This window comes from Perca fluviatilis, unplaced genomic scaffold (assembly GCF_010015445.1).
Source record: "Perca fluviatilis unplaced genomic scaffold, GENO_Pfluv_1.0 PFLUV_unplaced_scaf_2, whole genome shotgun sequence".
Lineage (NCBI taxonomy): Eukaryota > Metazoa > Chordata > Actinopteri > Perciformes > Percidae > Perca > Perca fluviatilis.
The window spans coordinates 41708-46769 of record NW_024375613.1 but is presented as its reverse complement, the minus strand read 5'-3'; the positions used below and the strand labels follow the sequence as shown (position 1 = coordinate 46769).

Sequence of the window (5062 nt, the reverse complement as noted above, 5' to 3'; positions counted from 1 at the left end):
GTTTTTGATGAGGAGGATTTCTGTGTCTTCTGTTGTCATGAAGGACAGCTGTCAGCCATCCAGTGTTCACCTCTCAGGACTATAAACTCTCCCAGAGCACTGGAGCATGGTGCTGCTGATGCAAAGTGGCTCTCTATGGAAATGCTCTGACTGACTCCAACAGGGACAGGGGGTTTCCTCTTCAGTGCTGAGAACACTGACTTTATAAATTATTCACGATATAATGCATAAAGAAATTGAGAAATTTGATTGGTTTTCATTGGCAATTTGGGTGAAGTTGATTCTGTAGAATGACTAAAACCTATTAAACTGCACAGTTTTCATAACACAGCCAATGTGCATTTGTGTTCTCATTTGAGATCCATACACACAATTACTGGTGTGAAATGTAGAAATTAAAAAGCAAAACGACAGATTCTACCAACAAGGATCTGTGCACTTGTTTTATTGATGTAAAATCTTCTTTTCAGGGTTGACAGAGAATGAGAGAACACTTGTTTGAGTATGTAGACATTTCAGTAATCAGCCCTAATGCAGAACATCTGTTTCCCTCAAACAAGCCCTGACAAACATGAACAATGTGTGACACAGAGGAACAAGTCATTACAACCAACTGCAATAAACATTCTGGATTTAAACACAAAGCTAAAAGTTCATCGTGACCAATAAACTTCAACATTGTTTTACTTTTTTCTCCAGATTGTCTCTTTTATGCAGCTTAACATATCCAGCTCCTTCAAATCTAAAGGGAAGAGAGAGGATGAGAATAGCCTCTTCTTCTTTCCTCTGGGTTATTTAAAATCGATAGGGTGAAATCTTTCTATAATAAACTTAGAGCACTGCCCAACTCATTTCTCTTGGTTGGTCAACAAGCAATTTAATGAATACATGAATAAAAACAACTTCATGTTTAAATTCCAATCTGGATTCAGGAAGTCACATTGTACCGAATCATGCCTACTCTATTTATCCAACATAATACGCAGGGAAATGGAAATCTCTGCGGAATGGTGTTATTAGATCTTCAAAAGGCATTTCATACGGTGAATCATGACCTATTGCCAAACTTGAGGCCCTGGGCGCAGACAGCTCCACCTGTAGGTGGTTTAGGTCTTACCTATCAGGGAGGAAACATTTGGTGGTCTTAGGGTTAGTGCTGTCTGATCCTGGTGTAGTTGAATGCGGCGTTCCGCGAGGAAGCATTCTCAGACCGTCCTTATTTTTGACATACATTAATGATATGGCAGACTCATGTTCATGAACTATTTCTGTACGCTGATGACTCAGCACTTTTAATGTCTCATAAACAACAATCCACACTAGAGAGTACTCTGAGCTCTGAGCTATCTTCTGTAAACAACTGACTGACAATATGCTGTCCCTACATTTTGCTAAGACAGAGGCCATCTTGTTCGGCTCAAAATACAGATTGAATGGATGCTCGGAATTTAGGGTCATTTTGAATAATGTTGTGGTCAGTGCAAAAGATTCAGTACAATAGCTGGGTTGCATTCTAGAAAACAACTTGGATGGCAGAAATATGGCCAACAAGGTTCTGAGTAAAGTCACCGGGCTCACACAGTTTTTAGCCAGAAACTCTACATTTTTAGATAGGTCAACAATGATCATTTTAGCTAACGCCTTCATTTTAAATAATATTGAATTGTCATGTACTTCCTGTTTTGAAGGACTAACAAACCGACTTAAAGGGAGGCTGCAAACAGCACAGAATAAATTAATAAGAGTAATTTTGAACTTGGGCCATAGGTCTCATATAGGTAGGTCACAATTTGTTGAGCTCAACTGGCTCCCTGGTGAGTGTTCTGTTATTATGTCAAGGCTGACTGATAGGTGAAATAATCAAGCCTGCATGTACTCAAATGTATTTTCATATTTCATATGTTCTATAATGTGTTATTACGATTGAGGGAGAAGGTCACAGGGAGGCAAAGAGGCCCCTATGCGTGCGATGGTGGCATCTAGTTCAGATGTTTAAGTTAATAATAAATTAGAGACCCTGATTGAGTAACTAATTGAGTAACTTATGACCTTTGGAGGGGGCCTACAGGATGCTTGAGTTTATCAGAGCATCGGAACCTGTCAGTATTAGGATAATATCATGGATGAGGGTTTCCAGATGTGAATTTCAGGATCTATAAGACTGTAAGGTCAATCCGAAGTTCGGAGAGAGCACTTGGGTCTGTGCAGCGGTGTATGGCTATGTGTTCTCCCTCATGAGAATCTTGTTCAATATTGAATAAAGCTGCCTCTAGTCTGAAATCATCGGAGTCGTCATCTGTGAGCATCTCCATCATCAATTTCCAGAGGGTTCCATCTCTCACTGACCATGATCCATAAAATATTGTCTGGTAGTGTCCCAATTTTGTTGTTGTGTCTTATTACTAAGGTAAAGGACACACACAATATTTACACTTGTGGCAGCATATCAGACCTGTGTCCTTATGAATTTAAACAGTGTTAGGGAAAGGAACCTTTTTTATTTTTATTAATTTAAGAAAAATGCATTTATGTTATATCACTGACTATCACACACTCTGTAAGTGTCTTGTCTTGTCCTGATGTTATGTGTTGAGGACCACAATGGAAATAAGTCCTGGAATTTGTGTTTTTATCCTTGATTGTATTTGTATTTGTCTTTTCATGTGTAAGGCATTATTGATACAATAAAATCAAATCAAAATGTATTAAAATGACTCCAAACAGGTTAATAAAAATCATGTTGCCGTCTTGAACTTTAATGTTTATTAATTCTGTTTCAGATGATTAATGGCCTTTCTCACTCTATGTCGCAAAGACTTTAAAATGACTCTTAGTATAACATGTGATGTCATGTCTTATAGAAAACCTTTGACTTGTTTTGAATGTAGAAATTTATATTTTGTGTAGTGGCACTGTCCATAACTGCCACATCACAATGGGTTTGATAGGGTCTATTTCTTTTACAGAAAGTAGTTCCGGTAAAAACTGTTGATAATGAAGTCTGTGGAGTTTCCAAAGCAGCGAGGACATTATTTCTACAAAGGAAGTTGTTTCAAATCTTTCAATAATATTTTTGGAATTGATCACTATGAACATAATTCACGTCCACTATATTTGGGTGACAGCATAAGTATCGGTACATAAAAACAGAATTATCTGAACGGCTCCACACATATGAGCAGGTCAGAATATATGTTCTGTAGTTCTTGTAGTTTGGATGAAGTGTTTAAATGCTTGTGTCTTTTATTTCTCTTGGTAAGAGCATTTACTGAATTAAAATATTTTCATGAACTCCAAACTGTGGATTTCACTTTTCTGTACATGTAAAAGAGGAGTGAGTGGAGCAAGAAAACCTGCTGCTGATTTGATGACGTGTGACTCTGAGATGAGAAGTCTGAGATGACGAGATGATGCATTTCTTGATGGAAGAAACCAGGAGTTCAGTTTACAATGAAAGAAATCCTGGAGGTACAAGATCTCCTCTGTTTCTATTGGCTACTCAATCTTTGTAAATGCAACTGTAGTGATGTGGATTTTAACTTCTGATTATCAACACAGAAAGTGAACTCTGTAGTCTTTACTATAAAACATGTGTGTGTGTGTGTGTGTGTGTGTGTCCTCAGTGAAGTGTATCAGTCTCTGCAGTAGCTTCCAGCTGCAGCAGTCAGTTCAGTTTCTGTTCAGTCTGACTGAGGGAGGTTTTTGTACGACGCTTTTTCACTGTGTGAACACATACTGATTGTTGATGTAATGCCAACTCTGACAGTAGTAAACTGCTGCATCTTCAGTCTGGACTCCACTGATGGTCAGAGTGAAGTCAGAGTTTGATCCACTGCCTGTAAAACGATCTGGAATCCCTGATTGTCGAGTGCTAGTATAGTAAATTAGCAGTTTAGGAGTTTCTCCATCTCTCTGTTGGTACCAGGATAAACATGGGGTGGAGCAACCCACTTTCTGACTGGTCCTACAGCTGATGGAGACGGAGCCTCCCAGAGCAGAGCTCACTGCTCCAGGCTGAGTCACTGTGACCTGGCCTCTGGACTCTGAGGATACAGAGACAAAAACATAAAGCAGCGTCACGGTTTAGTCGGCTTCATTTCAGAGGGACGGATGTTGATAGAGGAGAGGAGTTTGATTCTCTGGACTTTACCTGTGAAGCAGCAGCAGAGGAGAGTCCAGATGAGGACGGAGATCAAAGTCATGTTTTTGATGAGGAGGATTTCTGTGTCTTCTGTTGTCATGAAGGACAGCTGTCAGTCATCCAGTGTTCAACTCTCAGGACTATAAACTCTCCCAGAGCACTGGAGCATGGTGTTGCTGATGCAAAGTGGCTCTCTATGGAAATGCTCTGACTGACTCCAACAGGGACTTGGATTACTCTGATGATGCTGTTCATCAATGGATCAATCACTTTATCAGAGTATAGTAAATGTTAGATTTAGGGTCCCATGGACCTGCTGGAACATTTACAAGAAGTATTTTATTCCCTATGCCATACAGCCATTGAACACAGAATGACTGCATCAGAGAACACTTGTTATTTTATAAGATCTGCTTTCTTGTATTATTTATAGAACTTATCTGCTGCTACCTGCCCATTTACACTATTGTAGATTGTATTCTGTATGTTTTTAATGGTATGTTGTTTTTTGTGCATTGTATTTACTGTTGCTGTACTTTTGGAGAAGCCAAAGACAAATTCTCACTGAGGTGGACAATAAAGCCAATCCAATCGAATGTCTTCTGTCTTATTTAAATTAATTGCAAGTGAAGAAATTATATACATTTAACATGTACCAAAAACATTTATTAAGGAACTCTGCAGCACTGTGTTATTGTCAGTTCTCTTTTCATGTGACAAGATTTAACAAACTGCCTCATTTTGGTGAGTTTGTTTGTGTCAAAGTCAGAGAGCCGTGTCTCTCTACAGTGAGAGGTTTTTGTACGGCGGCTCAATGACTTTGTATCACTGTGGTACACGTTCGGTGGAGGAACCAGACTGAATGTTGGAAGTAAGTTTCTGCACAAATACTAAAAACTATATTGTAAATATTGTAAAGTA

At 38.9% G+C, this 5062-nt stretch overlaps 1 pseudogene and 1 gene segment (V, D, J or C); one reads left to right on the top strand and one right to left on the bottom strand.

The window, feature by feature from the left end:
- Positions 1–5062, top strand: part of LOC120555118 — a 95011-nt pseudogene that overhangs the window by 63070 nt on the left and 26879 nt on the right.
- LOC120555119 overlaps positions 1–5062 on the bottom strand; it is an 85549-nt gene that overhangs the window by 65162 nt on the left and 15325 nt on the right.